This window comes from Aptenodytes patagonicus, chromosome 7, assembly GCF_965638725.1.
Source record: "Aptenodytes patagonicus chromosome 7, bAptPat1.pri.cur, whole genome shotgun sequence".
NCBI lineage: Eukaryota > Metazoa > Chordata > Aves > Sphenisciformes > Spheniscidae > Aptenodytes > Aptenodytes patagonicus.
In genome coordinates this window covers 41,891,046-41,909,207 of record NC_134955.1, presented here as the reverse complement: position 1 = coordinate 41,909,207, position 18,162 = coordinate 41,891,046, and the positions used below count along the sequence as shown (strand labels likewise).

The 18,162-nt window shown below is 39.0% G+C and overlaps 1 long non-coding RNA gene across 1 annotated transcript in view; it reads right to left on the bottom strand.

Annotated features, from left to right (window-relative positions):
• Positions 1-1,701: 1,701 nt before the first annotated feature.
• Positions 1,702-18,162, bottom strand: part of LOC143162841 (uncharacterized) — a 31,443-nt gene continuing 14,982 nt past the window's right edge. The window contains exons 2-3 of the long non-coding RNA XR_012995804.1: positions 3,152-3,241; positions 1,702-1,765 (exon numbers count right to left, since the gene is read on the bottom strand). This is a non-coding gene — a long non-coding RNA (uncharacterized LOC143162841). The remainder of the gene's footprint in view (positions 1,766-3,151; positions 3,242-18,162) is intronic.

The window sequence follows — 18,162 nt, the reverse complement described above, 5'->3', positions numbered from 1 at the left end:
GAAGGATGTTGTGGGGGACCATGTCAAAGGCCTTACAGAGGCCCAGATAGACAACATCTGTAGCCCTTCCCGTGTCCACTGATGTAGTCACTCCATCATAGAAGGCCATTATGGCCACCACTAGGTTAGTCAGGCAGCACTTGCCCTTGGTGAAGCCATGCTGGCTGTCTGGAATCACCTCCCTGTCCTCCACGTGCCTTAACATAGCTTCTAGGAGGATCTGTTCCATGATCTTCCCGGGCACAGAGGTGAGACTGACTGGCCTGTAGTTCCCCGGGTCTTCCTTTTTTCCCTTTTTAAAAATGGGGGTTATGTTTCCCTTTTTTCTAGTCAGTGGGAACTTCACTGGACTGCCACAACTTCTCAAATACGATGGATAATGGCTTAGCAACTTCATCCGCCAGTTCCTTCAGGACCTGCAGATGGATCTCATCGGGTCCCATGGATTTGTGCCCCTTCAGGTGCCTTAGATGGTCTCGAACCTGATGTTCTCCCACAGTGGGCGGCTCTTCATTCTCCCAGTCCCCGCCTTTGCCTTCTGCGGCTTGGGCAGTGAGACTTGAGCACTTGCCAGTGAAGACAGAGGCAAAAAAATCATTAAGTACCTCTGCCTTCTCTGTGTCCCAGGTAACCAGGTCTCCTGTTTTGTTCCGGAGAGGGTCCACATTTTCCCTCGTCTTCCTTTTATCCCCAACGTACCTATAGAATCTTTTCTTCTTGCCCTTGACGTCCCTGGCCAGATTTAATTCTATCAGGGCTTTAGCTTTCCTAACTTGACCCCTGGCTGCTTGGACAATTTCTGTTTAGATGTTTAGATGCCATTATAACCTGTTGAAATACTCAGTGCTGCTCAGAGGTGAATCATTAACAAACTAAAAAGGAAAATGCTCTTTCCTACCTCCTAAAGCAATGCTTAGTCATTGGTACCTTCATATTTATGAAGATAAATTGTACTTTACATGTCATGTAAATGGGTAAATTGACAATCAAGCTTCTGCAAATGGGATTAATGCTTGCTTTTGATTAAGATTGTGTCACTCTGTTGTTTTTTGACTAAGACCAGGTAATAAAAACTGACTTTGGCGTGATATTGAGCTTGGGGTGAACTAAGCCACCAAACCTGTCTTTAAGGTTCATGTAGCTAGTGGTGATTCTCCAGTCTGCTGAATCTATCTACACCCAGGTGTTATTATACTTTCTATTTACACGGTAGCTTGTAATGTCTAGTTTAAATTTTATTTCCTGCAATTTTAGGCTATTCTTTCTCATCATATCCAGCATAGGCCAGGTTAATAACATATTCCCTTCCTTGTTGCCTTCTCTCAGCCTTTTTTAGCTACTTTCTTCCAACTTGTAATCATATATCAAGTTTTCCAGATCTCTGTCCATTTTAGTTCCTCTTTTCTGGACTCAGTCCAGATGTGCACAACTTTCTTTAAGCATCATTCTCCAAGAATGGGTGGAGTTCTCCACCTCATATCAAGCAGACCAAAAGGATAATTCAACATGGCTTGAACAACAAGGTGTGAGACTTACTGTTTCAGATCGTGTTCTGCAGAACTCCTCCCTCACCTGTTACTGCCCATGCTGTGTTTGTATAGCTGATCGTTGCTGCCTATACGTAAAACTTTGACATTTGTTCCTATTGAGCAGCAGCCTCTTTTCAGCATTACCTTTTCAGTTTATGAAGAACTTCTTGAATGCAGTTATGGTTTCCATTATACTTGCAACTTCTCCTAAGTTGTGTCGTCTTCAAATGTGATGTCTGTTGATGCAAATCAATAACAAAAATACTGAACCAAACACAGGACAGATCCTTGTGGAACCTGTACTGATGCATCATTCTAGTTAGATAATGTGGAAGGGTTTTCAGTTCACTTGGTAATAGCTCTGTCACTGTACCTTAATTTGCCTCTGAGGATGTTATGGTGGACAGTGCTAAAAGCCTTATGAGGTCAACATAAATTACCTCTATTACTATATTTACATACAAACAAGTTTACACATTTTTTCAGCATTAGTGTGGATATATTCAGTCAATATATTTTAACACACAAAAGTTACAGAATGTAAATGAAGGCAACTTAATGGCTTTAAACTAAAGGGGGGTAGATTTAGACTAGATATAAGGAAGAAATCTTTTACGCTGAGGGTGGTGAAACCCTGGCACAGGTTGCCCAGAGAGGTGGTGGATGCCCCATCCCTGGAAACATTCAAGGCCAGGTTGGACGGGGCTCTGAGCAACCTGATCTAGTTGAAGATGTCCCTGCCCATGGCAGGGGTGTTGGACTAGATGACCTTTAGAGGTCCCTTCCAACCCAAACTATTCTATGATTCTATGATTCTATAACTATTTCAGATGAATGAGCATTATTTTAGTTGAAAAATACAGTTAAAGTCATATATATTTGTCGATACTAGCAATGTACTCTTCTAGGGCTTGTTCATGCAGCTTTCTCTGCAAACAAAAGGTTTCTCTGAGAAAATGAGTATATGAAAATCTGCATTGAAATCAACTTCAGTGCCTTAACAGTCCATAGATAACCAAAGGAGTAGGCCTCAAGGTTTCTGAAAGAAAAATGCCAATTTTTTCAGTAGATTCCCCAGCTGTGGTCAGCTGGCTTTCTCTATGGCATCACTATTTTTTATACCTTCAGCTTATGAAGATGTGCATGCTGAAATCCTTTGAATCAGTTGCTCTTCCTAGGACTGACTGACTTCAAGGAATTTGGTTAGTAGGGCAGCAGCCTTTCAATCCCTGCTGTAAGGAACCAGCTTTGGTTGTCACTTTGACAAAAATGGTTTCTACCCTTAATGGTTGTGTAATATATTGTGTAGTGTGATTCATTGTAAGAACTTTGCTAACCAACGATATGGTTAAATAATAATAAAAACTGAAATATTTGATTGTTTTGAACAGATAGCTAAAGGCCATATTCCTATGCCTGCGAAAGAATACTAAATGATGATCATATATAAAATACTAAATACCTTTGCAAACCACTGTGCCCCGGATTAGCTTTATTCAGAACACAGACTGTGATTTTCCTTTGGAAATCTTTATAATTCCTATGACCTATACAGTTGGAAAAAACCACCAACCCACCGCTATACTTTTCCAAAAGCAGAACAAAGAGAAGAAATAACATACCTTTCACAAGGGACTTGGTATTATCTGAAACCCTATAATCCAAATCTCATTCTGTTTCTTCAATTGGTTGAGTGATTTCAGTAGGCGTGCCTGCAATCCAATCAATTTTAAAACAGCTGTAAAAATAGATTTCATTCACTGAAGGACATCCTACTCATGGATTAACATCAAAGTTAGTAAACATAAAAAGGAGTGTGATGAATTACAAATATCCCAATAGTACCATACAACTTACCCCAAGACTGTGATTTGTCAGTGATATTTGGGATAACTGCTCCTTTGCAACCCACCACTATTGCTGAGGAATAATATATATTAAAAAATCTTGCTTTATCTAGTGGCAGAGAGAGGCTTCTCTGCCAAGAAGATCTTGTGAAACACTATAATAACTGGTTAACACTCATCTGGAAGTTTTAAAAGGGTGTTTACATAAATAAAATATCATAATCATTTTAGGCATACAGAATATGTTATAGCTGAGGTCAGCTACAGTAGCCTTGCTAATACTTTGATCTTATGTGTGCTTTCTTGAGAACAAAGGATGTTTTTGTTAGAGCTAGTTCTCAGAATGTGAGATACATCTCTGAATGGTGACAGCAATCATTCACGGTGCCTTACTAGGAATACTGTTTCTGGTGACAATAAATTACATTTCTCTTCTTTAAAACACAGTAAATATGGAATGGGTTGAGAGTGGGGGAAGCCTAATATGAAGCACCCTAAGAGAAACATTAAGTATTTTGCAGTGCATTTCCTCCTGTTTTTCAATAACAAAATATTATTATTACTCTGTGCATTACAATGAACACACAAAAGGAACATCTAAACAGGAAAAAAAATTACCAAGCAGGAAAATCCAGCAAATTTCTTGCTCTCATGATTCCAAAGGCAGAGGGACCAGAAACAGAAAGGGTGCAATATATTGGTGCAAAAATCAAGCTTGTGCTTAGCCATACTTCAGGAGAATATTCTGAGCTTTATTTAATAAAATACAGTCACACATATATTGTGAACCAGAAATTCCCTACACTTTCAGTCCAGTTCCCCTCTCTATAAATTGACAGATACTTCAGGGGAAGTCACAAAGGGCTCCACAGTGAGCATACCTGAAATAATCTACCTAGAAGAAAAGTACTTTTTCCTAACTTTCTATATGCTGATTTATGTTCATTTGCATGAAAGTTTATATGACTTCCAAATCTGAAATTCATTAGGCATTAGTAGTAACTCATGGCAATGTGTTCCCTAGGTTGATTATCTACGGCATGTATTCTCTTCTTTCAGCTAGTTCTGTGTATTTTACTCTTTCCTTCTTCACTCTAACAAAACTGCTGATCTTTCACATTACTCAAATTGGCTAAGCCATTTACATTTCCTCAGTAACGTTTTTTGAAATGCTTTTCTATTATTGATGTAATCTTTTTTGAGATGAGACGGTCAGGACTGAAATCAATTTAATGGGAGAACATAGTACTAATTTACATACATTCAGTATTCTTTCTTTCTTATTCTTTATTTACAACAAGCTGTTTATTTTCATAGTTGACTTACATATAATGAAACCACCCCAAACATGTAGTTCCATTTTAATGGAGGTATTACAGACATTAATTCGATCTACAATTTCGAAATGCTTCTCGTTTCCAGGTCATCTCATTTTAATGCCCTGTGCCAAATACTTGCTTCACTCATGCTAGCAGACTTCTAACACCATTTTAATGTAATATCTGTGTTTTCTATTGATTTAATGTGACGATATTAAAATAGTTCCCTGCACTAGTTATTGAATGTTTAATATCTGTGGAAATCTAGAAGCTTGTAGATTTTGCTTTATCTCAGCAGCAGCAGATGTGAACTTATTTGAGAGACTAATAGGGAGTTGTGATACCCTTTAGCTCACCCTGTTAAATGTTAGATCCATTCAGATGGGGTCTGTGTCTTCTCTTAAACTATATACAAAATTGTTTTCTAGAAGTAAATGAAAATGAAGTAAATGAAAAGGGGAATCCTGAGTCCTTTTTAATACCTGGTATGAGTTACATGTGAAAGGTACCCTTCAGGAATAGCATTGTCCTTGGTTGAGGGTTCTCTCCCACAATACTCTCTTGCATTCTTTTTTTAATATATGGTTTTACCGTTCACAAAATCCCTGAGAATTTAATCTGAAAAGTTCATTTGCTATCATTCTGCTACTGAAGATGACAAATGAGAGTCCTGCCTATTAATATTAATTAAAGTTCCAAACTGGTACAAAAATAAACAACAGCAGATTGAAATTGCAAGAGTACGGAAACAAGGAAACCACATGAACACGATCAATAGATTTGATAGAATTGTCATAGAATTATCAGCGATGGCAAGGCGTAGTTTGGACACCTCTGTCCTAAATCCCCACTAGGTCTGGAAGGTCTATAACCTGCCAGCTGAAACTCCACTGGAACCAACACACCTTCTGTTTCCAACTCAGTTATACTGCATAACAGTCAACAAGACTTTCACTTTGCAAGCAAATTACCTGGGACTATAGTCTTCTCTCCTGCTTCTTTAGACTAAATATGCACTGAGTTTATCTTTATTTACCCAGGTAAATATAAGAAAACTTCTGCTTCTGTTTGTGGAAGCAGGTAAGAGTTTTAGGAATCATTTACTGCAGCCGATGCTGTTCTAATCACAGGCATTACCAGATATGAGGGGAGTTGTCCTTGTATCTGCTACAAGGTAACTTGCTGTTACTACAGAAACCCATACTGGAGGTCCAGCAACTTCTGGTCTGTGCTGTTTTGAGGATGATGTGTTTTGAGGATGTTTTGCCTGCTGAATCCTTTCTAATACAGCCTACCTGTAGAATGTGTTGTTATGCTCGTCTGCACACCTATAAAGGAGCACAGAGACACAATGGCAGGTGGGGAGGTTTCTTTCAGGCCCATCACAGGAGCCATCAGCCCGTCAAAGACCAGAGGAGCACAGGGACACAAAAGCAGGTGAGGAATGCAAATTAAGGACTGAAAGGAAGGGACATCCTATCAGACCTGTTCCAGGAGAGCCTGAGCCCCATTGTCCAGGTGTGAAAGCCATCAAGAGGAGTCAATGCTACAACACCTTTTGGACTGATGGGGGTTGCTGCCTAAGGGTATGCGACACATTATGAGATGCAGGAGAAGAACACTTCGGGATTGCACAGGAATTACTACGGAATGTTTAGGGGAGGAGCTAAAGGCAGGAAAAGGGAGGAATTTAGGTGATTTGAGGAGGAACAAATGTGGGGAAAAAAGAGGAATAAGGGGATAAAAAGGCCTGTCACATGTAAATAGTTTGCCGGTTGGTATGCTCGTGTGGCCACGCCTTGTGCCTGATCAGTGCAGTCTGTCCTGTCTTCTTATTAAATTCCTTCCCAACTCTTTCTTGGGTGAGGGACTCTCTATTCTGCCTGCATGTGTGTGTATGGGGGTCTGAGTGCACCCACTGGAGTCAGAGCGTGGGTTGGAGGGTCCGTGTGTCTGTGGTGCCAGTGACCGGAGCACGTGCAGATGCGTGAGTGAGTGTGTGAGCACTAGCAAAGATCAAACCGGACTAGCTAGTGAGTGGGTGAAGTGGCCAGGGAGCCGTGTGTGTGCACGCGCATGTGTCTGTGTGTGTGTGTCTGAGGGTGAGACCATGGGAGGAGCTGACTGTTGGAGGGACCAGGGGAGTCCCAACCAGCTCCAGAGAAAGACCAGAAAGACCGTGGGGTCTGGGGATCGCTAGAGGTGAGAGCTGCCGGTGTTTGTGTATCTCATGGCAGGTTGGCTACTGGAGGCTTCACTGCTCTCAGGCATTTGGATCCAACCGCATTTCCCCTTGCAGAATGAACAAATGTTACAGTGAGAAGTGTCATCACTGATGGAGACTCTTCTCCTAAAGTATTCCACTCTGCCCTCTTCTGGCTTCCCCCCCAGTCACAGACAATGTAAATTTCACTTAAAAAGTCACTTTATGTCTCTCCACTACAAAAAGCTGACAAAATAAATTGTTCCGCATTAGTATAATTTCAAATCCCAGGTTAATGTAGAAAAAAATATTACAGGATATGTACCCAAGCATGCCTCTACTTCACAAACGGAAATCAGATGCAATTCTGCTGAAACTTAACATATAATAAATAAAAGGACTTTACAGACCTATGTTATCAATTATATCCTACATATAATCTATAGCTGGCTCATAATTCAGAGAATGCATTTTATCTTCACAACTGTTTCTGCAAAGTTACAGTAGACTGAAGATCCAGTGAACTGTCAGTAGAGTGGCTGTTGCTTTGACAGACACTGAGACCTTCATGTGTGAGGGTGATGATGGAAAAGCTAAACCTGTAGCCAATTACAGTATCACCTTTACATTTAAGGCTGTCTGCAAATAGCTTTCCCTTTATGCACTGCACATTCAGTCATTCTTAGAGTAAGGGTAATTAACGTGATTAAAAAAGCTTGTTAAGAAGTCAGATCTTTTCAGATAACATTCCAATAACTTAAAAAATTATGTATTAATTTACAATATTTTTTGTGGGTAATTTTCAAAGTGTTTGATACACATTTGTGTTGAGAGTCTCAGATTTCATTCAAGTTTTGAAATGACAGACTTGCCCAGCAACAGCAGTGGTTCAAAGTATCAATGCTTTCCTGGCAATGCTGATATCAGAGCATTAACGTTGTTTTAAGACTTTGCCTGTGAGTGTAGCATATAGTTTATATTTAGAAAGAAAATCCTACTGGGATTCCATAAATCTGCAAAATGGTCAGACTTTCATGCTCTTACGGTCCACTGCACAGCAACATTTCTGTGTGTGACTCAGGAATAAAAAGTGCTAGGTCAGCTTCATATTAAAAAGCCAGAACATTTATCTGAAATGTGGGTTTTTTCTTTATTATGAACAAAGTTTTAATTTTGTGTACTGCTTATTGATCTATCCTCATTTATTCCTTGTTCTGCTAGTGACTTTAACATAATAACAAAGGAAAAACAGCCTGCTTTCCTTTTAATTAAAAGAAAATGTTTCATCTTAGACATTCAGACTGAGGCAGCTTCTTTTTAAGATTTGTAGAAAGGTGAGCTTTTGTATGATTTAATGGTAAAGCACCAGTGGCTGCAACTTTAATATCAATACGTATCTTTGTATAAGTATCGTGAGGTAATAGTGGAAAAGAATTGATCATTCCAGTTGTAGAGAAAGCCATAATTATGTTGCTACATATCTTTGCAGTCAAGTAGCGTCTTGCATGTTCTTTCATGGTCAAAGGTTCACACTAGTGCACATCATTCAAAAATGAAATATTGTTGGTAAATGTTTAAACGGAGCTTATACTGACACTCGTTACTAATTAGATCTTACTCAAACCTTACTTATGTTTGGCAGAAAAGTTGCAGCAAAACTTTTTAACAAGCAATATAGATAGAGTGAGGACTTACATACTAGAAAGTGTTTCTAGGTTCTATACAAAACTACACCCTTATGGCTACAAGCTAAACCAGTATTAAAAAATAAACAGCTGCGGTCCTCTGGGTATCAAGCTATTCAGGCTCTTTTGTGAGTCTCGGGGACACATCCATACAGGCACATATATATAGATGCACAGAGCGAAAGAGTGGAATTTAACTATCTTGGTTGAAAGGCATTTTGAACATTTGAGTAGCTTTTATTATAATTATTATTCCTATGCTGCAACACCAGCTTGCTCACCATGAAGGAATTCAGGTGTATGCATAGTAAGTATGCACAAACAATCTGCTGCTGCCATCCAGAAAGTGTAGAACTTGCACTATTTTGGAATAGCACACCAGCACTTTGTGCTCTTCCTGTCTTCTTGAACAGATTCAGAGGCTTAAGAAAGCAAGAAAAAACCTGCCCTGTACTTAGGTAAAATCTGTTTTCTTTTTTGCAGTCTTCAAGTGTTAAATGAAACTATTTTCAAAGTAATTATTTAATTCATTAATTGATGCATATATACTTCCTTTATTTTTCTTGCCTATGTCTGTTATTCCTGGTTTCAGTTAGGAAAAGCATCTTAAAAAAAAGCATCAGAAAAATCTATATTCTTGACCTTGGTACTCCTCACTCTCAAAAAAAAATTTTTTTGCACTTTAATTTTACTGACTGACTGAACTTCTGCATGTAAAATGCAAACTGGGCTTTTCCAGTATGACACAGTTCTCAATGAGTCTTTCATGCTTCTGCATCTCACTTTGAAAGTTTATATGGTATCTAACTGATGAATACGACTGATTTACAAAGTCTGCAAATGACACAAACCAATATCAGCATAAATACTATTTACTGTATTTGTTAGAAATTTGCAGGTTCCTGGGGAACCGCAGTCAGTCCTGTAACAGGCAGTTAAAGAGGAAATACTTTTGTTTTTTTAAGAAGGAGATGAAAACTAGATTACAAATTTTAAAATTGCGTTTCATGACACTAGTTGTAGTATCTGCATCTGGGTTTTGTTTTCCAGCTTTTTATTACAATAGGTATACAAAAAATGGAAAGGCCATTCATGAAAGCTCAGTCTAATTTTAGACAAAGAGGAAATCAACAAGTTGCAAACAAATAAATGCTGCACAGATAAATTAAGCACCAGTCTTGGCAAAATGATAGTCTCACTTTTACGTAAGCAAATTCCTCTGTCTTAAAACATTCTTAGCTATTGGATTCTAAATCATGAGAAGCAAAAAAAATCATACACTTAGTAGAGTGCGCTTGAGCATTTGTGCCAAAGTTTGCTTTCATTTAAACGTCTCAATTTATTTCTATATACTTGGAGCAAGCCGGAGTATAAACAGTATGAATGAGGATGTTCATTTTGCCTTACTGTAGTTCTGTGACTGTATGCTAAGTTTATATAGAAAGAATCAAGACACTGTGCATGCTACGTCAATGTTACCTGCTCCAATTTACATTTACGGTGATGTAGAGAATGCATCTTCACGGCTACTACAGTATCCTAGAAACATTATTGTATTATTGGCACTCAAAGGCTTGATCTTACGTATTTACTTCTAAATAAATACACTTAAATGAGAGTAAAAACATTACATATGAGAAGACTGGGATGTCAAAGTGGTTAGTGTTTTACCTTAGTCTCATTAAAAGTACCAATTATCAACCTCTCCATTCACGGGCCTGCAAAATTTTAATGACACAAAAGAAATGATCATCAAAAAGGAATCCCTGTATTCCACAGAAATTGAAAGCTAGGCCTAAACCATGTGAACTAAAATGCAGTGGTCAAACCGGGATCACGCTGGGCTCCAACAGAGAAGGAGCAGCAAGAGCAGGCTGTTCTGCCGGGGTGGTGAGCCAGAGCCGAGGGTGGCAGCAAGGCAGCCGGGGCAATGGCCTGACTGACAAGTGGCACGGTCCCACAGTACCTGAACAAGGAGAGCAGAGCAGGTCTAGGGACAGTTAGCCAACACGTCAGCCAGCGGGCAAGTCCATAAGCAGTAAGGCAGGTCCAACGTCAAGCCAGGAAGTCCTGGTCAGCGGGTCAGGTCCGGATCAGTATGGTACGTGGCCAGGCACCCACATGGCTGCAGCGTAACCCAGGCAGGGACCAAGGGCAATTGCCCAGCTTTAATGCAGCTCCTGAGTGAAAGGGGACGGTCTCTGCTAAGGCTTCTTACAGCTCTTCCTCAAACAGCTCTCTGATTCAAGGCTGCACAGCTGCACTGTCAGTGCTGGCCCTGAGCCCAGGCAGCCAAAACCCCAAGAGGGGACTCTGACACTAACTTCCTCTAGTTCGTCCTTTCTCATACCCTGACTGCAGCTAGGAAGTGGGAAACCAAAGATCTCTTACAATTTGGGCACTACTAAGAGAGTGACTTGTCACCCCCACTAGAGTGAGCATTCATGCTGTGTCATTATTTCCCTTAGTGACCCCACATATGTATCAAATAGGATGTGACACTTTATATGGGCTGTACATGTGCAACACATAGTGCGAGAACATATTCTAAAGTCTCTTTGTTATCTCTCTGGAAACCTTTGGCTATTGAACCGGTTACCTCTAGATCAGAGGTTCAACTTCATCTCAAGTTGAGAGATGGCATTAGCTGCATACAAAATCTGTGTTCAGTTCTGTCAGTCCATTTCTTTCCTAATGTTCATGTAAATAAAAAAATAAATGTCGTGGTTTAACCTCAGCCGGCAACTAAGCACCACGCAGCCGCTCGCTCACTCCCCCCCGGTGGGATGGGGGAGAGAATCGGAAGGGTAAAAGTGAGAAAACTCATGGGTTGAGATAAAGGCAGTTTAATAGGTAAAGCAAAAGCCACACACGCAAGCAAAGCAAAACAAGGAATTCATTCACTACTTCCCATGGGCAGGCAGGTGTTCAGCCATCTCCAGGAAAGCAGGGCTCCATCACGCGTAACGGTTACTTGGGAAGACAAACGCCATCACTCCAAACGTCCCCCCCTTCCTTCTTCTTCCCCCAGCTTTATATACTGAGCATGACGTCACATGGTATGGAATATCCCTTTGGCCAGTTTCGGTCAGCTGTCCTGGCTGTGCCCCCTCCCAGCTTCTTGTGCACCTCCAGCCTTCTCAGTCAGTAGAGCATGGGAAGCTGAAAAGTCCTTGACTAGTGTAAGCATTACCTAGCAACAACTAAAACATCGGTGAGTTATCAACATTGTTCTCACCCTAAATCCAAAACACAGCACTGTACCAGCTACTAGGAAGGAAATTAACTCTATCCCTGCCGAAACCAGGACAATAAAAAATTACAAATATAAATGAAATATAATGCCCACTTATTTGTTTCTGGTTGTTGCCTTCCAGTGCTCAGAATTTTTCAAGAATCAGGTAGAGGTGTGGTCTATGCAACCTAAGAGCTTTTATTTTTAATGCAACATGCACATTGGTAACGTTATGATGAATTTGAATATAACCTACTGTGTAAAATCAACTCTGTCTCTAAAATTTGAGAGGTCCTATCTTAATATTTTAATCATTACAAAGTTACTCCAGCCTCTCTTTTAATTTCTGTATCAGATAATGAAACTCTGGAGTAATTATGATTTTATTATATGTGCTCTTACTTAAGTAATTCCACTCCTCTCTGCATTCTATTAATCAGCTTCCAGATTCTACAAATCAGTATAACAGTAAGTGCATTGTGGTCAAATTCACCTGAAAAAAGCAGATATAAGTATCACATAAATCCTTGCAATTCGAAGTGACACCCATAGCTCAGGGCATTAGCACTGGATTAGAGTTACTATACAATATAATTGTTTATGCCATTTTGCAGTGTAATACAGACAAGACTACACAATCAAAGCTTTCACAGACATAAACAGACATCACACACTGTAATTATATTTGTCTGCAAGATTATAATAATCATAGATGGCAGGTATAATAAGGCAGTTCTTTTTTTCTGGTTAACCCATTCAGTATACTCATCTTACTCCAAAAGCAGCCTCCAGTAAGGGGGTAAAAGCCTGTTTTTGCTATATTCTTGTGATGGGAATTTTCTCTAAAATAGATGCCAAAGCAAAATATTAATTTACTTTACTTGTTGCCTTTTCACTTAGTGTTATAATGTGTAATATTTCCTTTTGACTCAAATCTCTTTCACTTTTTGTCTGAGAACTTTTCAGGAGCTTAAAGCACAAGACTGTAAAACAACTTCAGAACTGACTCTTAGAAGCAAAGGTTTATGTGTGACTTACAATTAGCACAGTGTCATACTGTGTAAATTAACACATAAGGATTTTATCTTAAAGCTACTGAATGCACTTCTATTTTCAGAACACAGATAACCCTTTTTATGCCAAATGTAACAAAACCTTCTTTCTTGCACTGAGAGTGCAAAGGTACTGACATCAGGAAATGGACGAGACTGAGAGTCCATATATAATAATAAAAATATGAATTTCCTGTATTTTTCCAGGGTTTTTGTGAAGAGAACCTTGACACCCTTTTGTTGTGCAGACTCAACACCATGACAGTGACGAGAAACTGGAAGGATGTGAGGAATAAAAGCATTGGAACATTGTAGAACTTGGCCTACATCAGACATTAAAAAGCTAGGAGGTGATTAATAGGAGGAAGTTCATTTTACAAAAAGTGGTTATAAAAATAGTTTGAGAAGTGTTTGGTGTGTTACTCAGAGGAGTAACAGGGTAGAATGGGATAAAACCAAGAAGGAAATTTTTACTGACTAAGCTATGGAAAGTGATATGAGTGAGGGAAGAAATGGAAGCCCATTCTCTTGGAACAACAGTTAAAATGATTTTTTTAAAAAAATCTAAAGAGCATGCTTTTACAAATTGATCCATCTAAAATTTATTTTAGTCCATTGATAGAATCGGTCTTCACGTGAACTAAGATAGGACAGGGGAAAGCATTATATGCTTCCCCAAAACGTGTTGTCGTGGTTTAACCCCAGTTGGCAACTAAGCACCACACAACCACTTGCTCACCCTCCCCCCCTTGGGGTGGGATGGGGGAGAGAATCAGAAGAGTAAAAGTGAGAAAACTCCTGGGTTGAGATAAGAACAGTTTAATACTTGAAATAATAGATAATAATAAAAATAATAATAGTAATGAAAAGTAAAACAATGAAAGAGAGAGGAAAAAACAAAAAAAAAAAACAGGGAAAGAAAAAAGAAAAGATGCAACCACTCACCACGCGCCGACCAATGCCCAGCCAGTCCCTGAGCAGCGATCGCTGCCCCCAGCCAACTCCCCCCAGTTTTATACTGAGCATGACGTCACATGGTATGGAATATCCCTTTGGCCAGTTTGGGTCAGCTGTCCTGGCTGTGCCCCCTCCCAGCTTCTTGTGCACCTCCTCACTGGCAGAGCATGGGAAGCTGAAAAGTCCTTGGCTTAGTATAAACACTGCTTAGCAACAACTAAAACATCGGTGTATTATCAACATTATTCTCATGCTAAGTCCAAAACACAGCACTACACCAGCAACTAGGAAGAAAATTAACTCTGTCCCAGCCAAAACCAGGACACATGTTCCAAAGATAAATTTTTAATGGCTGTAATTTTTTATTACTATCATCATTAGGTATTTATTTAACCAACGCACGAGGTATCCTACTGTCATGTCCTTTAAAAACAAATACAAAAATACAATTCTTAGCATAGAGAACTTACATGAAACGGTAAGTTCAGATAAGTAAGTAAGAAGCAAACGAATGAATGGTATGTAAAAGTTCAATTACAAAGTTTTTGGATACAGAATTTCTTTCTTTGCCGTTAAAATAAATTTTAATGAAGTTTATTCCTAATTGTCTCCAGCTGCTGTGTTCATGATTCATTAGCCATTGTCTGATAGTCATCTTGCCAGAATAGGGTTTTGCAATTTGTCTACATATTTAAGAAAACAAGCTAGCACAAATGTTCATTGGCTTCCCTCTTGAATGAATGAGCACAAAGAGTATGGATAAGGTAATGCTATGTTTCTGGCCCCTTTGACCCCAGATGTTATCTAGGAGAGCTGGCAGAAAGGGATGGAGCCCTGTATATTCACAACCACATCACATAGTATGTAGAAGATTATGTATCATGTTAGCTGGTGCTTTTTGATGGTTTAAAATTTTTTCAGCACCACATGATGCTATCTATCCCAAAGAAATCTGGCCTAATTGCAGTACACCCTGTTTGATGATAGATTTTCAGAGCACAGTCCTTTGGAAAATCTGTCACTAATCCTGAAAGAAGTGTGTCTGATACAAAAGTCCTTCCTGGAGTTACTCCTCTTTAAGGCAGCTCTGCACCTTCCCTCGGAAGAAAAAGAAAGACATACGACCACAAAGATATGCAAAATTATGAATAACCCCCACTTTATTTGTTAATATAATGCCACCATGGAAACTTGATGACTGGGCAGCTGCTCTTCTTCATCTCATAATGAAACTTAAAGCTTCAAAGCTATATTACAAATATTTTAATTGTGATCTTTTGATAGGACCTTTAAAATAAAAGAATTGGAATTTTGTTGGGAGCTGCAAGTCCAAAACTGATGTTCAAATTAATCTACATCCATCTCTGATAATAGAAGTTTTCTTTTACAGTGCTTTTTCAAAATATATTGTGTGTAATGTAATCAAAGATTCTGAAGAAGGACGAAATTTTTCTTTGTTGTTAATAAACAAAGGCTCATGTAAGTTATAAATCTCCTTTGGCTTTCTACTGTACTAGTTCTGAATACCTGCAATATCATTTGAAGCTGCTGAGGGCATAGTTGGAATTTAGGTCTCCCTTCACTTCTTGGTTTAAGAATGAATGACCCCTCTTAAGACACCAGAACATTCTGGACTAAAGTAACACTTATTTTTAACGGGTTGTGCTTAGCAGTCTCATGGAATGAAGAATAAAGATCTACCTCTTCCTTTCCTCTTAGATACTTTTCTCACCTTAGTTTTGTCTTAGACCTATCACAATGGTAAATTCCCATTCAGAGTACTTCCAGAATATCACAAAGAAACCACACACTGGAGGAGCGAGTCTTTTGCAGATATTTATTTCTTACAAATGCTTTATACAATCTCTGACGCCAAGGCCACAAGCAGGTGGGAGGAGGACGGTTTCATTTTCACCTTATACCAATTTTGGACCATCGAACATAATGAAAACAGGAAATTGGAAAACATAAAGAGATAAAGTAGAAAAAGAAGCTGAGGACAGAATTTAATGAGATATACAAATAGAGTTTTGTCTTTCAATCTTGATTTCTACGTGACAAAATCATGTCTGAAGCTGCTCTGATCACAGGAGAGCATCTCAGGGAAACAAGGAAAGTGTTATGGCTGAAAAACTCTGGACCAGTGATACTGGTGAACTCCCCTCTTCATACTATGTTTTTGTTGTCTTGTTTTAAGTGTGAATTTACAGTGGAAGTTTTGGGGTGGGGAGGCCATTGTCTGTTTGTCCCCATTTCCAGCCTCCCTGCAAAAGAAAAGCAGGTGAAAAGAATCAGAAGGCAGAAGGCTGCATAAGCAGCCAGGGTGTGTGTTGATGTCTTTGCCAGCCCAGACTGCTTCCATCATACTGCTGAACATGGGGCATGGCCTCATCACCTGAACCTCTGCAGGAGCAGTGTCTCTAGCAGAGGACATGGCACAGGGAAGAGCTTCAGTTTCCCCTTCCAGTGTCTCTTCCAGTTTATATTGAAGATTAATCATCTTCTCTCCCAACTTAATGATGTCAGAGGTTTGCTATTTTGCTTGAACAGCAAATTATTCTGGAGACTGATTAAAGCCTCTGTTAGTAGTGAATGAATTGTTAAAAGGCAAACCAGTCCCTTTTAAAGGCCATTTTCTGCCCTGAGTCATTCACGTAGGATTCCCATTGAATTCAAAGAGAATTGAACACACTCATCCAAGGACAGAATTCACCCCCAAGTTTAAAGTCTGTGAACTTAGTAAGTCCTTAAAAACGGTTAGCTTATATGCAGTAGAAACTGTATTCACCTCAATATAACGCCTACAGTCTTAAACTTTAGAGTTTATGAAACTTACATGTTGAATTTTTGATGGAAAATGCAGAAAAAAGAAATTTATATTTTAAGTCTTATTGACATATGAAAAAAGAGCATTAAAAGAACTTCGTTTAAAAAAGGAATTCTTAATAATAGTCTTGTGCTGATACTAGGAATCTTTTGAAAATAGTGAAAGGCATTTGCATCTGTCATTGATAAATGAATCAAAAAGTTTCAACAGGAAAGATGTGTATTATAAAAGTTTTGACCTTGAACAACTGGTATACACAAAAGTATTTTATTTTGGATGTGCAATACTAGTTATTTGGCTTCCTGAAAAATAAAACAAAACAAATCTCTTCCTGACCATAACAGCCAGGGTTCAGTTCATATTTTTAAGGAACGAAAGACTGTTTATTCCGTGTACATGAAGCAGAGAGCATAATGATCATTGCAAGTATTAATATGGCTTCATACTTTTGAAGATAATTTGACATGAAAAAGTGGGGAATAAATACTTTTCCACAACTCTTTCATGACTCAGTGATTTAACACAATGCTATTCTTTAGGAACTTATATTTTATATATTTTCCTATTAATCTGTTAATTTTCATGTCCTTAATTCACACTCAGGCAAGACAATTGATTTCCCTTCCTAAAGAGGGCATTCTTTTTCCTCACATATGCACAACCTCCCTGAGATGGTAATTAAGGAATGCAAAATAGAGCCTTCCAGGAATTCATTGCAAAGAACAGAAAGTGATACTTGAAAAGAATGCCTTCAGAATACCATTCCCCATACTTCCAAACAACTCCATGCCTTCACTGTCTAGGTTTAATACCATGCACATTGCTATCGTATACCTTTCCAAGAACACACGGAACGTGACTAAATTTTGTCTTCTCAAAATGTTTGCAACAATACACATATTGTATGAACGATTAGTGGAAATAATAAAATGAGGTATCATACAATAATGCGTGTGGTCAATGGAACATAATTTGTCTATGCTGTTTTAGACGCATTTGTGACTGGTCGCTGATCAAATGCCAGTGTTGAAAGAGTAGAATTTTGGCTACAGTAAAATATATAGGTAGTCATTATGTGAAGGGATTTAAGATGCCAGGATTCTTCATGAAAAATAATTCCTGTCTGTAGCTGTGCTAAATGAACAGAAAAGCTTGTCTGTAGACATGCTGTTTTCCACAGATTTTTTAGGGGTTGCAGGTGAAAAGGTTCCATGTATCAAGAAACATATGTATCAAGAAACACATGGAAAACAGCAGAAGTGCCTCTTGTGGTTAAGATTTCTCTTAGTCATAAACCAAGTCTGATTGTATGCCAGTCTGAAAGGCTTCTTAGACGTCACTCCTGTTACAATCCCTTTCAGAGGAAGTAACTTGCCATCTGAGCCAAGCTGTATTTCTTTCTTTCTTGCACGGCTGGCCTCCCTGGCAGTCCTTGCACTGAGGGCAGGCAGCTGCTATATCTGTTCAACTCGTGGGAGAGAAGTTAACCCTATCCTCACCAGTCATTT